The sequence below is a fragment of the Perca fluviatilis genome, chromosome 14 (assembly GCF_010015445.1).
Source record: "Perca fluviatilis chromosome 14, GENO_Pfluv_1.0, whole genome shotgun sequence".
In the NCBI taxonomy this organism is placed as follows: domain Eukaryota; kingdom Metazoa; phylum Chordata; class Actinopteri; order Perciformes; family Percidae; genus Perca; species Perca fluviatilis.
Window position 1 is genome coordinate 9485876 of NC_053125.1, and position 21139 is coordinate 9507014.

A 21139-nucleotide genomic window follows, 5' to 3' on the forward strand; every position below is an offset into this window, starting at 1 on the left:
CAGTGATATGTTTAGCCTCCTATAGGGATTAACCAGTCAGAAAAAGAGAATGACATGTTCTCTGTGTTGAAAGGGTAAACTGTGTATGATGGATGGAGAGATGGAGGGGAGCAACTGAGGTAAGGGTCGATTGATGGAGGGATGCTTGAGGTGGTTGGGTGGGTGGGTGAATGAATGAATGGTGAAGGGACAGTAGAAAAAGAAAGATGCAGGATGGAGGGATGGACGGATGGATGAGGAGAGGAGGTGAAAAAAAAAGGGCTAGTATCCCTTTAACGTCTTCTGACGTCATGCTGATGCAGATCTGCCCGGCTGTATGCGAGCGGAGGAGGAGAAGAGGAAAAGGGATGCCGAAAAAAATGGAACTCCTCAGCACTATTTCTTCCGCAGCTTTTTCTTGCAGTAGAAGATGGGGACCAACCGTACGACACCCTCTGCGGATTAATACCTATCTTCACCACTGAGTGAACTTGAGCGCGTGCTGTCATCGCGACGGAAACGGAGGTAAACGCGACACATTTTTTTATTTATTTTTTTAGGAGAAAAGCGACCATATTGAGGTCAGAGGAAAGCGTTGCCAAGGCGACCAGCTTGCTAGGGAGGAAACTGCGGCGCGCGTCACACGCCGGGAACGAGCGTGCGTGCTTGCGAGGGTGCGCACGTGCGCGCGCGGGCGACAGATAGCTGAGGCGGTCACGGCGTCCACACAGCGGCAGCAGCAGCAGCAGCAGCGGCAGCGGCAGCATCTTTTCACACAAGACTAGCGGAAGACCATGCAGTCCGTGCCCGCCGTTACCGAGACGAGCTAAATCAAGCCGAGGCTCGCACCGCGACTTGAACCGGCGAACGGCGGTGTCAGAGGTCTCCTTGAGGGGATTTATTGAGGATTTACCGACGACGTCCCAGAAAAGAAGAAGAAAAAAAACCACACTGCTACCATTGGTCAACACAGGTGACACTTTCCCGGCTGTCAAATCTGCCGAGACACCGCGGACACGACTTATTTGGGGGTTATTTTTTTTGGTCGTATTAAGGCCTCGATAAAAAACAAAACAAACAGACATTCCTTCTGAGCCTAACCGGACTGTGAGCCGAGAAATGAATTAAATAAATACAGCCTGTATTGCCGTGCAGGAGAAGACGGGGAAGGAGCCGAGAGCCTGCCTGCTCGGATGGGGAGGAATCACATACTGGGCTATATCCTGCTGGATGTGCTGTGTGATGCAGTACGGCAGCTTTACGTTTGCTCCTCGGTCTCCACTGTGATTGTCTCCAGTCATGAAGTCCCACCTGCCGGCCCGGTTGGATTGAACGAGATAGTGCTGTAGGGAGAGGGGGGCGGGGGACATTTTTTGAAGGTGGGTGCATTTAAAAAAAATATATATATATTTATTTATTTTTTCTCAAGAAACAAGCACTTTTTTTGCTCGCTTGACGGTTACCGCTGCTGGAGGAAGGTTTAGTGAAGAGGAGGAGGAGAAATCTCAGGGGGGAAAAACCCATCAGTGGGACTCTGGCAGCCCACCAGAACCCGGGGATCACAACAATTAACAGGTAGGCTGAGGTTTACATGGCCGATGCTGATTTAACCTGAGGGGGGAGGATTCTTACTCAAACATCTGAGTTACACATTAAGAGACATTGTTTCAGTTGATTGTTTCTCCAAATGTGCATTCAATTAGCATTTTTAATTGTGTGTGTGTGTGTGTGCTGTGTGTGTGTGTGTGTGTGTGCGTGCGCGTGCGTGCGTGTGCCCGAAGCCTGTCTTTGACACCTCCAGTGAAAACAAATGTTGGATCAGAATCAGCACATTTGGGGACTGAAATGAGGGAATTTTATTTCATCATCAACATTTGTTATCTTTAACCACTGTTGCCCTACATGTCATTTCTAAAACATGTTTGAGAACACGTAAAAAAAAAAATTGGAGTTGTCCAAAATGTTGTCTGCAATAAATGAGACATCTTTTTTTTTTTTTTTGGAACAATCTGTTGGATCTTGCAGCTTGTTTCTGTATGCTGGTATGGATGTGTATTTCCATGTGTGGCATGTCAAACCTGTTGTGACTGAGTCGTGCTTCGCCATGCAGATGAGCTGCTCCTTCAGTAACAGTCAAGATGTATCCTCTGTACCATTAATGAGGACTTGTACTCGGGGCTCCTCTGGTGTGGAATGAGAGAAACAGAGGCTGCTATTCAGTCAGGCTGAGCTCATTTCCCTGTCCTTGTAAGGTTTTAACATTTTGTAGCTTATTAATCAAACCGCTTCGCTGATGATAGCATCAATGCCGGATCAGTCGTTTCCACATACGGTGATCATTGTGCACTTCTTTAATTGTGTATTGTCTGGATTAATAGTGAAATGCAATTGGAGTGGATGGGGAAACCGGCCTGTGTAGCAGGCAGATGATGGAAGTGACGCGCACACACTCCACACAAGGTCCCCCTTCAACAGTTAAACCATCCTTCAACTTAATATGAGCTTTATCTTCATGGGGTCTTTATACTCAAAAGACCCAGGAAACGCCATGGCCATGAGAACATATTCGCCCCCTACACACACACACACACACACAACACACACACACACACACACACACACACACACACACACACACACACACACACACACACACACACACACACAATTAGATGCGCACACACACAGCACAAAGAATGGGGCACATTTATATGCTGTGGCTGGTGTTGTGGAGAATTCGGATCGCCAGGGCCTGCTAGATGATAGAATTCAGCAGGGACAAGAAGACCTCTGTTCTTATCTGCGGCGGCGAGAAGAAGAGGAAGGCAGCTCGGCTTCTCTCTTTGGTTTAAGGCGGCGAGCGTGCCCTATATAGCAGATAGGGACATCTCCTCTGTGGGGAGGAAGCATTTTAATGGAGACGGAGGGAAAAAAATGCACGACTGTCCTTGTGCTAAATAGATGTTGTCACAGAGGAGTTGTTATTTATCTCGATGAAGGGCCGGCTGGAAACTTTGAAGACCTGTGGAGATATTTAGGGTTGACACGCTACTGCATTGTGTAGAGCGATTGCAGGCATTTGTGTGTGAGAGAGAAATACGTACACACAGGAGAGAGAAATATGCACCCACAGAATAGGAGAAACGGTGGGAGACATGGGGCATTTCTGCAGCAGTGCAATGTGGTGTTCTCTAATTAGTTTTGTGTTAGTGGCTAATTTACAATAAGCCTAAGCTTACAATAACACAAAAACCAGGTGGACTTGTCAAGGAGGCCTGTATACACCTACTTTAGGTGTGGGCGCCCTGCATGCAAGAATTTGTTCATTTTCCATGCGTGTCCCAAGCAAAAAGCATGCAGAACCCCTGAAAACCTTTCTCAATGTCAAATCCATCCTGGGCAAGGTGCAGCAAAGCTGGAGGCAGATGGGGCTGAGGCGTTCAAAGCGTGTTGTCGGTTAGATTGATGGCTCCTAGCGCGGGTCGCTAAGCAGTCAACAGATGCAGGCTAGTGTTGTGACAGGGTGGGTTGAAATAGCCATCACAACCACACACGATTACACTTTCGCAGTCCTTAAAAGCCCTACCTGGTCGTTTACTGCTAATTTTATCCCTCACTATTTTTATTTATTTACTGGAGATAAAATCAGTGACAGCAGGTCCCCCAGTGCGTAAGGATGTTTTTCCGACTGGAGATGACAGCAGTCGCTGCTAACTTTAGGTGAGAGATGCCATCTGTGTAAAAAAAACAATCTTCAGCATTATGGCAGCTGACATGTTGACTGGAGAACTGGAGCCCCGTCTGATGACTGCTGGTGAAATTAAATGTTTGTTTTCACAAACTCGAAATAATTTAGCAAAGCCACGGCTGGCTGAACACACACACACAAGTCCTCAGGGAGGCGCTGTTGTTCACATCGCCCGTCTGCTAATGAGAAGCCGAGGAAGGAAAACGTTACGTGTCAGTCGTCGCTCTGAAGGTGCAGGAATGGGTTTTCAGGACTGCTGGCATCATTCTATTTCTCCCAACAGTTGAGATCACGTCTGCTGCTTTTCAGCTTCAGCTTAAAGGTCCCGTTGTGACAAACTGAATAATTGTGCGATTTGGTTAGCAAAAGGTGACTTGAGAGCAACACTAATTGTGTTCAATATTTTTGGCAGGTTCTATGACACGTAGGCCTACCTGTTGCTGTAGCCTCATCTGTGTTACTATTAAACTCCTTCTCTGCTTCCCTAGTACAAAATCAAGCTGAATAAATGGAATAACTCTACAATAGATGTTCTTTTATATATAGCAAGGCTTGGTAATTGACAACAAGCTGTTCACAATGGGAACATGCCTCTCCTTCTCCCTTGAGCTCCAGTCTCCCCATGTAATTGTGTGTTTGTTGTCATGTGTAGGCTACCGCTCTCTCTCCATTGGATGAATTCGACTTTTGGTCTACCTTCCTCCTCTACCGAAGACAGTATGCTTTTGTAAGACTATCTATCTATCTATCTATCTATCTATCTATCTATCTATCTATCTATATATATATATATATATATATATATATATATATATGTATATATATATATTTTCTCTCTCTCTCTCTCTCTCTCTCTCTGCAGGACTCTTTTATTGCCTTTATTACTCATTTGTGTATTAATTTGTTTTTCTTCTTCATCCATTTGGTGGCCGACTCATTCATTTGGTTCAAAGCGAGCCTGGCTGTTTTTTGCAACGGGAGTGTGTGTCGTTGCTATGGCAGCATCTTTTTTTGGAAGGACAAACCCCGCAAATGATTTTAAACCTGCAACTTTTTTGTTGTCGTTTGTTTTCCTTCCCTGGCTTGTACGTTTGCTCCCGCGCGCGTCCGTCCGTGTCTATTAAGACGGCAAAAATTAATCAAAAAACAACTGCCGTCCCCATATCGACTGCAGCAATGTCCAAATTGCTGGAGGCTGCATTTCTCTCTTTATGCTAAAGCCCAGTAAACAGTGTTCTCTGGCCCTGTGCAGAATCCTGACATGAAATCGTTACGCCCAAATATTTTATTCCTTTCAAAATAAGCAAACATAAGCATTGGCATTGGTCTTATTTAAAAATATAAAAATAAAAACAAAATAAGCATCTGCAATAAGCTGGAAGTCCATGTTTTGTAATACTATGCAGTCCGTGCGTATGTGGTCGTGAATGCTGGCAATTTTCTTTTTGAGTTATTGATAGAGTAAAGGTAAACAATTATATAATGTTGTTGAGAATTGTTCTCTGAGGAAAGTACCACCATCTTCCCTGGCAGCCTGTCAGTGTGTCTGTTTTGTTGCCATTCAATTAGAGTGCAGGTCTCCCACAGTCCCTCCACAGTGGCCCATCTCTTTGCTTTGTCTGAGCCTGCTGAATGAGATCTTTGCTCTCTGGGGTGGCAAGATGGAGACGAGGGGTTTGGAGCCATTACTTGTCTCGGCTCCATCCATTCTTCTCTCTCCGAATCGGTCTTCTTCTTTTTCTTTCATACAGCAGGATCTTTTTTGTTTTTGTGTGTGTCCCCGCTTGTTGTTTCTGTCCCTCACACACACACACACACACACACACACACACACACACACACACACACACACACACACACACACACACACACACACACACACACACACACACACACACACACTCTCTCTCTCCAAACTTTCCTTCCGCTGTCTCCTCCGTTGCTCTTCATGTCGTCAGTCAATCTGAGGCCAACAGCGCTGTAGTGTCCCCTGTGGGCTCATTAAAGTTAGATCATCAAGGTCCAACACTCTTCTGGCAACCTTCACATCGCCGCTTCTCCCACCTCCCGTTAGAACCCGGCTGACCACCGGCCAAGATCAATGAACATTTGCTCCTCTTTTCTTCAAAAAGATAAAAGCCAAAGGGAGACACAGAGACAGCGAGAAACCACCCAGAAACAGCCATCGGCCTGCTCCGAACTGCTTGCTCCCCTCTCAAGTTGGACAGTGCAGGAGGTTGGATACTGCTCCACTATAGGAAACCTGCAAAGATGAAAAACCACTGTGATTGAGTGATTTAAAAAAAAAAACACATAATAGAGGTGCAACGCTGCAATGGGATTTTGTGCCTTTGTGTCGCAGAGTCAGGTCCTGAATAGAAAGCATGGTACAGATTTGATGGAATCAACAGCAACAGAGTTGGCAACAGCCAGGATTAAATACATCCTGCTTTCTGGCCAATCAGATTGACTGACAGTCAGAATCCATGTTGCTCTGAGCAGTGCAGCTGATCCCTCTGGCAAACCTGAGTGACTTCCCTGTATTTCTCTGCTGCATCCATGGTAATTCTACCTGTGTGCTTTGTTTTTGTCCTTAATACCCCTTCTGCAATCCGTTTCATAGTCCAGGGATTTTATACACAAATCTCACTGCAACATAACTGTGGAGATTGATGTGTTTATTATGAAATATCCTTTTTTTTTTTTATTTACTTTTTTGTTCCCCTGTGTTGTTCATTACATTCTCCCACACACGGTCCCACGAGCCCACACTGCCTGTTACATTTCGCCATCGATGGGGTCGCAAAAAAAAAGCAAATTGAGTGAGTTATGGTATTGACAGCATCTCAAGGTTAGGAGTTGCCACATCCCCGCGAGTGCTCTGTAGTAAACCCTCAGCATCGCAAACAAGCTCCGAGTCAACGGGTCTGGAGACAGGCAGGCAGGCGCAGGCCGCTATTCCTGCCCTCTTACCCCGGTCACATCCAGAGAGAGGAGGGGAGAATGTGCCTTGAAAGTCAAGTGGCCGCGCATGTCACGAGAAATCGAAAAGGAGCGGAGGGTAGCAGGCTGTAGAGCAAACAGGACGGTGTTTCAGAAAAGCAAGCAGCAAAGGAGCATACTGCACGAGAGAGAGAGAGAGAGAGAGAGAGAGAGAGAGAGAGAGAGAGAGAGAGAGAGAGAGAGAGAGAGAGAGAGAGAGAGAGAGAGAGAGAGAGAGAGAGAGAGAGAGAGAGAGAGAGAGAGAGAGAGAGAGAGAGAGAGAGAGAGAGAGAGAGAGAGAGAGAGAGAGAGAACCATCTCTATTTTGCGCTCTTAACATCCGATACATGCTACCTCTTCCCTGCTGTTGCACACACATTAGTATGGGCTGACACACCGCCACACATATTAGTATGAGCTGTCAGCCAAAGCCCTAACAACTAGCTAGAGAAAGACCAGTTGAATGGTAATGCTGGCAAAGGAAGAAGCAGCAGCAGCAGTGGCTGTGTTGGCCAACTTGCTCAAGTGTTATCACCGTGGCCGCACTGTATAATGATGAGGGTTGTTATAAAAACACACACATTTCCCTCTCGTGCTGGTATGTTTGTGGCGCCTCAGTCAGTCAAACGTAACGAGCCTCGGCGGTGGCATAGCCAGCGGCTGTCCCGTAGTACAGGCCCCCGGCCGTTGCGCGTTTGATGTCCACGTGTTTACATAAGTGACGGTGAGTTGCGGTGGTTGGGTTTGAGGCATGGCCCGAGCTTGGCGGCTAATGGCAACACTTAAGGCTTGCAGAGGTACCAGGCGCTGCTGTCCATCTCCCAGGGGTTACTGCTGCTGGTACGAGTGCTGCCTGGAGCAGCTCTAGAGCTAAAGCTAAAAATAAATAATTTTTTATTACACCAACAATAATACAGAAACAAACAATCTATACGTATATCTACATACATGTTACATAGAATTTAAACACAACAGATATCGTTCTACCTCATTTAAGTTTCCAAAATAAATAAATACATAAATCAACACCAAAATGCAATCAAAATAACATTAACTTCCTTTCATATTTGTCTTTGCCTCTTAATCCTTCATCCTGGACTATGGACATGCATAATTAATCGCAATTTTATCTAAAATGCAATATGGACTAGTGCAATATCCAAAATCTTAGGGGCGGCACAATATTTGTTAAAGGCAAAATATTCCCATATTCCCTTCAATATCGTGACTCATATCGCAATCGCAATATCTGTCAAAATAATCACAATTGGATATTTTCCTCATATCGTGCAGCCCTATTGTATTGTACATATTTGTTTTTGTATTTATTGTTTGTTTATTTTATATTAAGGTTTAATTATGCGTAGGTATGCACCAACAACCAAGGCCAATTCCTTGTAAGTGTTTACTTACTTGGCAATAAATCCCTTTCGGATTCTGATGACATTTATCGGTACGGAGTGGAGGTGTTGGGTGCATGCGTGCGTGTGCAGTTCCACGCCACCTCATTCTGAGAATCGAGGCTCGACCGCTCCACCTCTAAACAAATGGAGCGTTTCAAGTACTTCCGTGTGCCGCCTAGCTCCAGTTGATGCATCGTTAGGCTGCTGGGCTTTAGCTGTCGCGATGGCGGACGCTAATGAAAAGAATGAGCCTACATAGGGAATTAGGATGTCTCCTCCTTGACAGGCGCTTCCTAGTTTCTGGATGTATTTGTGTGTGTGTATATATATATATATTTATGTGTGTGTGTGTGTGCATTTGTGTGTGTGTGTGTGTATGTTTGTTTGTGTGTCTGTGCTGGTTAGGGATGAAAGCAGAGGCACGACAGTGATGAATGAGCACCAGAATGGCAGTGTTACACTTTCGCGCTCGATGATGCCAAGCAGGCAATGATCGTCGCTGTTATTGTCACAATCGGCAAAGAAAACCGTAACCCCCAGGATAAACAGGGACACACACACACACACACACACACACACACACACACACACACACACACACACACACACACACACACACACACACACACACACACACACACACACACAAATGCACACACTAAAGAGCGAACGCATCAAAACCTTTGGCACGCCTTTCTCCTTTGATTTGTTTTAACTAAAGGCACTTTCCTTTTGTTTTCTATTAATATTTAAGGATGCGGCATGTGTGTCCTCCATCCTTCATAGGAAACAATGCACGTTGGTTGAATCATTCATCCGTGGCTCTTCACACTGTCTCTCAAGGCTGGAGCAATTCTTCTGCTGACAAATGGTTGAGGAAAGAGGGACTAAATTCCAATCTGTGCGGATCACTCCTGGGCCAAACAGCCTGAAAGAGCAGATTTCCGTGGACTATACTTGCACAGGTCGCAGCTCACAGCCCTGGGAACATAAATGTCAGTGTTCTGACTCGTACCGAACTTTATTGAGTGCACTTATCTGCTACCCTCAGGCTACAGTATCTTGGTAAAAATGACTCCTCTTCCCTGTGCAGTGCCCTTCAAATGCCCCTTCTGACTGGAATTCACCCAAGGTGTGAGAAAGAGGGAAAGGGATTTGGTGGTAACACACCTTACATTTAAGATGTTATAAGGCAAGATAGATCACAATAGGAATATTAGAAATTCAAGTATAGGAAGCATGGACTATCAAGGTAAAAGGGACAGGCACGTGTGGTCGGAATGAAAAGAGGGGAACAGCTCACCGTTAAAGAACAAAAAAAGATAGGGCCTTGTCACCTTAATTAGCCAGGGTAAGGGAGTGTCACCGCGATCACGGCTAGTGAGTGGGGAGATTGCTTTGCTGGGTTATATGTTAACGTGTATCGCTTTTAGATCGGTCGGAATGTGGTCGGGGTAGGGGTGTTTCTGCAAAGATGAACGCCTGGGAAGAAAGCAACCAGAGCTCCCCTGGTGCCTACATGAAACAATCGCTTCCCATTTGGGTTTAAACTCCACACAGTTGGAAATAAGAAGGGGAATAGGAGAAGGGGCCGGCGATTTAGAAAGGCTGCAAGTCAGCAGGATTTTTTTGGCCCTGTTTCTTTCACTGCTTCTTTCTCTTTCTCTCTCTCTCTCTCTCTCTCTCTCTCCTTTTGTGGGGAATAAACACATTTCAAAGGATGAGCTCTAGCCTTCTCACTGGAGAACGTGCTTCACATTCTTGAAGACAGAACAGCTGCAGGCGCGTGTGTTGTGTAAGCACGGTTGAAGTGTATGCGTGTGCTTGACACGTGTATTCCTCCTTTTTCCGAGATTTTTTTTTTTTGAGACAAGTAAATATCTGAATTGATTTTCCAAAAGGTCTCTGTAAGACTGCCCCGTGGATTGCGTTCTTGACATCTTATTTTGCACGACTTTGACAAATCTGAAGAGGTGGAGTAGTATTGATTCAAGTAGGTGAGCCGATAGATCATAGTCATCACTAACATGGAGACATTCCCATCAGGGAATTATTGGATGCTCCCAGTCAATTTAGTTAAGCGCACAATGGGATTGGATTCCCACAGTTGGCTCCACATTTCTGGCAAAATCTGTTTGCCCCTCTTGTTGTCACCCTCCCAACCTCCACCCATTTGCTCTACCATCCCTCCCCCTTTCTTCTTTGCCACGGCCACTGTGGCCAGCCCCTGCCCTTTCCATTTTCTCCTCTCTCCACTTAATTAACCCATTGATTAGGATGCTCATAAATTAGTCCTTTTGAGAGGCCCTTATAGATCCCTCTTCTCCTTCTCTCACATCCCTCGCAGAGAGCCATTTTTTCATTGGCCACACTGTTCCAAACAAGGTCCCTGAGCCACCTTAAGCCTCCATTGTGTCATCATCTGAAGCCAAAAGTAGTTTTTGAAATTTCAATCCATTGAGCTGCTCATAGATTTACAACGGGGTAGTGAAAGCCGGAGAGTGAAAGAGGAATTAAGGCAAGTAGGGAGCAGGGAGTTGGAGGTCAATGCTGCTCTTGTACAACCCCTCAATTCATTAGGCTCACATAGCTCAACCTTTTCATGGCACCCCCCTTGTGTCTGTAAATGTTTTCCCCTTCCTTCCGTCTCTCTCTCTTGCTCTCTGTCTGACCTGTTCTCCAGAGCGGGGTGCTGGGTGCCTGCTCTGAGATTTGCCCAATTAGGAGAGATCTCAGAGATCATTATGGAGGGAGGCCATTATAAAAAAAAACTCCTCAACAACCTCTTGCCTATTTCTTCCATTTCTGTCCTGCCTCTTTACTCTTTTTCCTGTTTACACTGCTTAACATAGGGGTCTTCAACGTTTTTTAGGCCAAGGACCCCTTAGCTGAAAAAAGAGACATGTATTTTATACAATTGCATATTAAACTGGGCCAGATGGATGAAAATGAATGGATAGTATTATATAATGTATACATTATGTTTTAATGTTAATATAATATGTTGTAATATACATGTTGAAGGCACAGTGAATCCTTAAGTTAACTGTATGGTATGTATACCTTACCCGTAAGGGTATCTTCATTGTGTAAATATGCCAATTTATCTTTGCTATTCATATGTTGAATTCATATTAATGTATATTTTCAGACATTTAAAAAATATTAAACCTCTTTTGGCGGCCCCACCTCCTGCACTAACTCTGAGAACCCCCCCAAGGGTCACGGACTGCCTGTTGAAGATCTCTGCCTTAACGAGTTCCGCCCTATCTTGATTCTTTGCCACAACCTCCTTTCATTGTTCCTCTTCTCCATTTAGCCCCCTCATTCCTCTTATTATTACCATACCTTCCTTCTTCCATGTTTTCCCCCTGAATCCCCTGACTGCTGTCCTTTCAGCAGCCCATGCTACACTCCCTCTGCTCTTAAATCCCCTTCACCCTTACCCTCCCATATGTCTGTAATGTTTTATCTGTGCCCCATGGTGCATCACACCCTTTGCACCCTGTCAAGTTTTCATCCTCGCCTAACCGACTGTTTAGGGGTGCTAAATGGATCCGAACCAGGAACATGTGTAAAATACGGTCCAATTCAGCTCGGGTGCATGGTTTGAGTTTAAAGGCTTGGCTCAGTGGTACATTATTCATTCATATCCTGAGGTCTCCTGCTAGGGCCACAGCCAGGTATTGGAATTTTAACTGAGCCAGAAGCTATGTGTGCACGCGCTTGTGGAAGTCTGTTAAATATAGAATGCTTTGGCAAACTGCAGAGGGGAATGCATAGAAGAGAAATGTTTTCTGTTAAAAGTGTAGCAACAAGAGCTTTGTCACAATAAAGCTCACGTGGAGTAGCGCCTGTGAGGTGTAGACGAAATCTACTTACCCCGCACCATAGTCAGCTGAGTTTACTCCTCGGCTTTGGTGCTTCCTTCTACGCTTGGTGCTTCACCAACGCCTTTACCAGGTACCCATCTGGAGGGAAGCCAGTCAGGGACCATCTCAACTGCACTACGGTAGCAGCTCCACAAGTGCCTGTGTGGAGTGGAATCCAAGCCCCTGTTTACACTTTGTTTTAAAATGTGTCTCGGTGATCCGAACACAAGTGGACAGTTGAGACACATCGCCGTTTACTGTGTCTTTCATGCGTCTTGTGTTCAGAGTTTTTTACTTCCTACAGTATGTCACTTCCGCTAGAAGGTCAAATGGCCCCGCCCACAGTTACTACGTCCACACTCTTGGCAGTCATGTTAGCGGTTGTGTTGCAACACTTAGTCCAACTTGTTTTGTTATGTCACCAAAACAATCCCCACGACCTGCATTGAGGACGTATTTTTCTGTGACGTCCCTCCTGGGGACACATCGGGACACATTAGCGTCAACTCTACAAAATATTAGTAGTCAAATGCATCCAAGACCACCTCGGCAAGTGGTTTGAGTGATCGGATCACAGTGTATCTTGGTGGTTGCGTAGACTTGTAGTTAGCGCTGTCCACTTGTGATTCGATCATCCAAGACACATTTTAAAACCAAGTGTAACGAGGGTCTAAAAGACTCCATGTGTATGGGACAGGACATCCTCGGCATCCACCCTAGGACAACAGAGGGTGTAAGAAATGACGAGGCTCATAAAGATGTTTTTGAGGCTTCGCTGTTGTGTTTTGATATTCCTTGTAACCTTGACAAATGGTACTTCTGTTCTTTCTGAAGGGATAGCTCTTACGATAGTAATAAAACATACAGGAGCTAGTGCCATCCCTTGCGGCCTTCTGAAAATAAAAACGAGGCAACGACAGTGAAGATTCAAAGTTACAAAGTGCCTGCAGGGCTAAAAAGCTGAGCATTTCCAGGGGGTGGTGAATGGATTCCTTTCTGCTCATGTGGTGGCCTACTGTTGATAAGGCTTGAGGGGAAAAGATTCTACAGAAGATATTATTGCAGTGTGTGACTTGAGAGATCCAGCTCATGTGGTCTGCCATGGGATAAGCTGTCTATCTATATTCATGTGTTTGTATTTATCATGGGGAAACACATTTTAGTTTTGTTATTATAAAGGCCGGAGCTACATGTCAAATTGTGTGTGTACATGTGTTTTTTGAGCATAGTATGAGAATGAGGCACAGCAGTGGCTTGTATTACCTGCTGTTAATATTCCGACATTTGACACGAGTTTGAGAGCCTCGTGTTTTGTGGAGGACAGTCAATATTGTTGGGTTTGACTTCGGACTTCTGTAAGTGACTCTCATGGTTCAGTCACGCACACGCAAACACGCCAGGACACACACATGCAGGTTTTACCTACTAGCTGGCCTCGGGCATATTTCACTATTCACTGCAACATAGGAATAAATGTGTTTTTGGGGAATAATCTGATCTTGCCAAGTGCCCTCTCCAGCTCACGAGTCTTTTCTGTACAACAGTTACAATGCTATTACATTTACTCTTATCAAAGCCAGACTTCAAGGTCAGTGACGCCACACAGGGATTTAGAGTCAGAGCTGAGCAGAGAACAAGTTAAACATTGTGGGTTTTTTTTTTTTTTTTTTTTACGCATTAGAGTAAAATCATTCCCAAAGGATTCTACAAGTCAAGGTCAGTGATAATAACACTATCACATGGGGCTGGGTGGAGGTATTAAACACACACCCAACGTTATCCCCCGGAGTGACAGACTCTACAGAGATTACACCTGTCAGCCCTTCAGTCAGCATGTTTATGTGCATAATGCTCTACTGTATACAGAATACAATTATTATTCACTAGGACATTGTCAATATGCTTTATCCTGTTTACTTTCAGCCTTTTCATCACCTGTGTAATCTCAGTTTCTATGGAAATGCAATAATCTACATTTTCACCAATGCATAGCTCTGCAGACTTACGACTGCTAATTTAAATTTACAGTGCATGTCTTGGTCATTAGTACATTACGTGTTGCATCACTGGGAAATCTAAGTTAATGGAAAGAAATGTTCCCTGTAAAGAAAACCCATTGAACCATGACGTTCAAAACACCATATACAGTATATAGTGAACCTTTTGTGCTGTATATAAAGGGCTTATCTCAAATAAGACCTTATTTCAGGTGTGAGCTATTACGGATAACTCAGAAACCCCTTTCCCTTCCACCTAGGGTACCTTAATCCCCACCATTATCCCCAACCTGGAAGCAATGAAGTGGTGGTAAATTATGACTTGCAGTGAGTCATCAGCCGTAAGTACCCAGCATCAGGGCTTTTTTCATTGCGGTCCAATTTCTCTGTAGGCCCCCCAACATGTTTAAGAACATCCATTCTCAAAAGCATTTAAAACCACAAGTAGCATTTGATATTTATTTTGCCTCTGTTCGTTGTATTTTAGACTGTCCTCATCCAAAAAACCGACCGTATAGGTGGATTGTGCAAGCAGCTCATAACGACCCATATTTACAGTTGCTGTTAGAAGGCCGTAGTAGTAGTAATCGAGGCGCAAACGAGGACGTGAGGTGACAAAGTATAAGAGCGCCAAATTCCACGTTTTTGTTGCCTAAGCTTAACTAGTTCCGTTTCACGTTAACCACATGTTTAAAACGGCGGCCGCTACGTTAAATACAACGGTCGCATGATGAAAACTGCCACTGCGGTCACATGTTACGGTCACGTGTTTAAGACGGCCACCGCACAGCAGTAATTAGAATGGTCATATATGTCGTTTGGGGAGTGGAAATCAACCTATTCTGTCGTTTAGCTATGAGGATATGTTGTTTATTTAGTTGTATGTGTGTTTTTTTTTTTTGCTTTTAAAATAGTCAAATTCCCTGTATTTCAGACCAAATGGTAGTTTAGGAGTTTAGGTAGATTTAGCTTCCCTGCTGCCAGTGCTCCTTGTGTTGAACAGCAACACACTAAATCGGTACCAACATCCAGTCTATCATGTTATCTCGAACTGATGCATGATGGGTACAGGCCCTGGTGCAAAGTGGGAATCATCATTCACTTGGCTGTCTGTGTCTGTGATGGAGTAGCTCCCGTGGTGCAGGACTATTGTCGGCTCTTTGCGTCACATTATGGGCGACAAGCAAAGCACCGTCCGCATATAAACAGCTTCTCTTACAGTGAGAAATATATGAGAGCATCCTGGAGAGATGAATGCAAAGGGGACAAAAGAACAAGTTTATCTTTTGAATGGGTGTCATTTGCATTTGTATGTATGTGTGAAACAAACACAACTCTCTGTAACTTCCATACCATAGACACATACTAAGCAAATACTACATGGCTTACAATTACAACTACACACTGCTTTGTGCACGACTCTGCATGTTGTAATTAGGGAGCCTTTTGGGACCATGCATAGCAAGTAAGATTTGAAAACACACAGCCATACACCCGCAGGATTGCATTATGCAAGATCATTTGTTAATGTGCGAAATACATAAATGTACAGTAAATGTATGCAGACATGCCATGCATGCTCACTCATAGTGGGCACACGTGCATGATATTGCACATATACGCACTGTGACACACATTTGCCATAAGCACACACATACACACATACACAATCTCCTCAATGGCTCATAAGTGATACAGTTAAGTGTTGCGTCTATTTATCCTTTTGTGGACTAAATGTCACATCATTGGCTGGCCTGTCGATATCCTGCATGAAGCAAACGGACAAGTTCACAGGCTTTACAGCTCTGTATCTTTATCATCAAGGTGAATATTATTTTTCTTTTGAAAGGTCTCCCTAAGTACCCTGCTCTATCAAAACACATAAGCCTGGGCTTCGACCTGATTCTATGTGAAGTGTGATAATACAACCACATAAGTTGGTAAAGTGGTTGTCTGTGTGCATTCAGGTTTGTTGTCTTCACCACTTCACCGCCCTCTGCATCTCATTTTCTATCCCTCTATGTGGTTGTATATTAACAAAAAACTAATTATAATTAGAATAATAGTCAACTATTAGATTAAAAAAGTCACACTTCACAAGAGCTAGCTCAAAGTTCAGTTCATGCAGATTAAAATAAACAAGTTCACATAGTTCACAATTTGAATTGTCACCAGAAATATGAGCATGTTCAATGGACAGCGTTCTTTTAGCTTGTCATGCCAAAAGCTGCTGTTAGACATCTCCTACTAACGATCAAAGCTGGCAGCTCTTTTCAGTCTGCATATGCACACACATACAGTGCACACTCATAAACACACACACACACACACACACACACACACACACACACACACACACACACACACACACACACACACACACACACACACACACACACACACACACACACACACACACACAGGCTCAGGCTCACACACACAGGCTCAGGCTCAGGCTCAGGCTCAGGCTCAAGCTCTTTCTAACTTCCCGATCCATTTCTCCTCTTCTTTCTCCTGCTCCTTTCTGTGTGGTCTCCACTTATGGTTATGTAAGGCCCAAAGCAGGTGTTGCGGAGAGATTGTGTTGTTCAAGCTATTGCTCTGGGCACAGGTGGACACAGACAGTCAAAGCAACACATCAACGCTCCCCAGACGGCCTTGCCATTCGGGAGCCCAGATGTTCCAGCTCTAGCAGAAATGGACGTGTGTGTGTGTGTGTGTGTGTGTGTGTGTGTGTGTGTGTGTGTGTGTGTGTGTTGTGTGTGTGTGTTTGTGTGTGTGTGTGTGTGTGTGTGTGTGTGTGTGTGTGTGTGTGTGTGTGTGTGTGTGTGTGTTTGTGTGTGTGTGTGTGTGTGCACTACGCGTATAGGTGCATTAGTTTTCCGGGCGCTTCACATTGACATTGCAGAAAAATGCAAGTTGCAAGGTAGCAAAAGAATATGATTGTATCTGCACACACAATGTCACAAATACATTTATCTTGCATTTAAATACTGTTGTGACACCAGTTTAATAGATTCAGGCTGGATATCTACTTTTTGCTGTAAATACGGTTTTGCTCCATCATGCCACAATACATACATGCTTCTTAACTGCCATGCGGGGCAGATAAACATTCTATAAGCTACAGTACATGTTTATCTGCAGGTAAATGCATTGCAGGACCATTCTCCGTGATAGAGGCACTCGGCCGATAAGAAACATAATGGGATCTGAAGCGTGGCTGGGCCTCAACGATGAGACGTCCGGTCAGTATACGTATATACGTGTGTGTACATTTGGTGAATAGCGTGTGCTGCGGAGATTAGAGCCCTATTTCAATGATAAGGTTGGCTTTTAGAGAGTGATGTGTAGCCTGAATGATGCTGCCGCTCTGATGTAAAGGATTATCCCATTACTGAGACCTGGGCATCAGCACTCAGTCACTCACCTCAGGGAATGACAGAGGGACAGAAAGGGAGAGGAGGGGAAAAAACGGAGGGACATGTGAGGTATGGAGGGTGTTGCGGTTGGATGAAAAAGATGAGGATTGGTGGCTAAATGAGGAAGAAATGGAAGAGAAAAGTGAAAGTGATGGAGAAGGGAATGAGGGCTATAGGAGGGAGGGAGCATTAAAGAAAGGATTGAAAGAGCAGGCATGAAGTGAGAGACTGAGCTCTACTGCATGGATAGAAATAGAAAGAGGCAAGAAGCAGCAGCAGCAAGAGAATCCAAGACAAGACATTACAAGGGGAGAAGGGGCAAGCTGGAACACTAGATAAAAGCCGATGATGAAGATTTGATAGTGTGGCTGTGAAAGAGATAGAGAGTGCATTAGGGAACAAAACCATGAATGATGCATCAAAGAAAGGGCTGTTTGAGTTATTGGTGCTGGGGCTGGGAGTTGGATGGACGGGGTCGCTTGAAAAGAGAATTTTATAACAAGGAAGAAGAAAGGCGATTGGCAACAAAAGCGAAATGGAGGATTACTGTGGATGGCATTAAGACGAAAGAAAAGATGGAACGAAGGGGAAATATGTGAGATTAGACGCAACGGAGAGGAGTTATTCCTGAAAGAGCAACAAGATGAATAAGTGAATGATGGATGAAGAAGGTGATGTATATATGAGCGGAAAAGGAGAGCTGGGGGGTGGGGGGGCAAGAAAATAGAGAATACAGCTACAGAGAGAGAGGCTGATGAAAAGAGAGAACAGGTCATTATTCTGTCAACCTCTTTCCCCTGTGGATTGATCCAGTGATCTGGCTCACCCAGACACACACACACACACACACACACACACACACACACACACACACACACACACACACACACACACACACACACACACACACACGGGAAATAAACGTTGAACCTGCATTGATTTAATTGGGGTTCTGTCTGGTCCTGTGTTGGCTTGTTGTTTACGAGTTCTGTGTACAGTGTAGTACATCAGACACACACACACACACACACACACACACACACACACACACACACACACACACACACACACACACACACACACACACACACGCACACACACTCACACACTCTGTGGTTTACAACCTGACTCCAGCGTTGCCCTTGAGTGTGAGTGTGTCCATATTACAAACACAATCTTCCATCAGCCATACCGAATCTATAGATTTAGGGATCTTATTTTGTAAAACTGACAAATAGATGACCTGGTGCAAGCCAACGGCAAAACAAGCATAAGATTACTGACAGGTTTTATGGCGGTCACTTGCCCAGCATGGCCTGGCCACTCCTATAAAACTCTTTGTTAACTTTATACAGAAGCCGTTTTCATTGACATGGGGCATACAATCGTTTTTACAGATATCAAAATGTAGTTAATGTCATATAGAAAATACCTCCAATGCTGACTAAAATGCTGGTATCGGTATCGGCGAGTACCTGAGTCTATGCACCGATCCGGTACCACGTAATTTAGCCCTGAAGCACATCTACTTTAAAGTATGTTTTTTAATTGACTGACTGTCAAACTATATAGTAAAAGAAAGTTCTATGGCATTCCTTCTTTGTATTTGTTCATGTTTAACAAAGGGTGTAACCCGAGCCAGGCCATGCAACAATAATAGTGATCATATCACATCCTCACAGGATTAGTAATATACAGCTGTTTAAAAAAACTATAAATAAATATAATAAATTAATAAATTATATATATATATATATATATATATATATATATATATAATTATTTACGCACTGGAATTGGATCGGTACTTAGTATTGGCCGATACTTAAGTTCAGGTTTTGGACTTGGTATTGGGAAGGAAAAAATGGTATTGGAACTTCTCTAAGGCTATGAGCTGTTAGTACAATGATAATTGGATATGAAATGATGTGTGGCAATCTGTGGTAGCATACGAGGAGTAAGATAGGATGTGTTGGTACAAGCTGTTTGGCAAATGTCTTTAAAGGTTAGAAATGCACACTGACGCTAACTTTGTTGTTTTGACTTGGATTTGAGTGGGTTATGCCACTGTCAGATATAGCCAGCAGGAGGTATGCACAGCTTGCTGTTGCTTTTTAGCAACAGTACGTGACTGCAGCAACACAAACTGAGAAGGAATGAAATTCTCTGATGATATCTTTAGAAATTAAAGTAATAGTAGAAGAGGCTGCCACCCAAACATGAGTGGGAGTAAGGCGAGTTGAGCAACCGGAAAGCACAGAGACAATTCAAGTCGAATACTAAATAGCAGTGAGTCATTATATAGTATTCAAGGAAGAGGCAATCAACACCAAAGACGCTGTGTTTTTTCTTTTAATCTTTAACACTCCAGAATATACTTCAGCATATGATATATAGCTAAAATTAGCATATTGAATGCATATTGCACAATACATGCAACACAGTGGCAGTTCTATATATTGTTTTATTTCATCATAGGTAACATGAAATCCCAAATGTTCCCACACACCAGACTATAAACGACGCTGGCGCATCCTCCAACTCCGAGCAGCCTCTCTCCCACTTGACATTTCTGCAGGTGACGTGACGTGACGTGACCTGCAGCGGCAGCAGCACACTCCACTTGAGGAGCGGTCGGCTCGGTGTCTCTCAAAATCTGACGAAAATCTTTTAAACTGACCTTTGTCGATCTGAAATGAAGACAGATTCAGCAACTGCATGGCCTATTTATCGCTTAAAACGTTTTCAGAAACACGTTTCGGTAAACTGTTTTCGTAAAATACAAGATCGTATTCTGCACGAGCCGCCATTAAAGTCTGTTTTGAAATTCGGGAGCAGACCCATGTGTAGCGTTCGTCACGCTTATCCCGCTCGTCATTTCCAGTAAGTGTTTTAACATAGGTGTATAAAGTGGGCACTACGGCAGTAAGAGGTTAGTGCAGCTTAACAGTGTACTGACGAACCGTGCGGTACACACGCTCCGAACCGAGACTAGCGAACCGAGCGGTTCAGATGTTTTTTCATGAACCGTACCACCCCTTATATATATATATATATATATATATATATATATATATATATATATATATATATATATATATATATATATATATATATATATATATATACCAAAATATATACCAAAATGAAATTTTTGACTCATCAAAGTAGCCCCCTTTGGCAGATATAACCAGTTCATCCCAAACCAGCTCAGTGGGGTTTAAGTCTGGTGACTTTGCTGGCCACATGTTTTTAAGCTACCACCTTGTTCTTTTTTCCTAAGGTAGTTCTGGCATAGGTTGGACTTATGTTTTGGGTCATTATCTTGCTGTAGGATGAACCCCTGACCAACTAGGCGCATACCAGAGGGTACTGCATGACGCTGCAAAATGCTGTGGTAGCCGTTTTGGTTCAGGGTGCCTTTCACTCTGTACAAATCACCGACCCTGGATCCAGCAAAACAGCCCCAGACCATCACGCTTCCTCCTCCATGTTCGACAGTTGATGTCACACACTGAGGAACCATCCTTTCACCTACTCAACGGCGTGCAAAAATCCTGCGTGATGAACCGGATTGAAATTTTGATTCATAAGTCCATAGCACCTTCTTCCAGTCTTCAGTAGTCCATTGACAATGTTTCTTGGCCCAGGCAAGCCTCTTTTTCCTATTCTGACGTCTTAGCAATGGCTTTCTTGCTGCAACTCGACCTATCAAACCTGCAGCTCCAAGTCTTCT

The 21139-nt window shown here is 44.1% G+C and overlaps 1 protein-coding gene across 4 annotated transcripts in view; it reads left to right on the forward strand.

Moving 5' to 3' along the window:
• The first annotated feature begins 297 nt into the window (after nt 1–297).
• nlgn2a (neuroligin 2a) overlaps nt 298–21139 on the forward strand; it is a 202447-nt gene continuing 181605 nt past the window's right edge. For 2 of the 4 annotated variants that reach the window (XM_039822740.1, XM_039822742.1), the window contains exon 1: nt 513–1554. The gene's annotated coding sequence lies outside the window, so the exon portion shown is untranslated. The other 2 variants (XM_039822741.1, XM_039822739.1) reach the window with 2 other exon arrangements.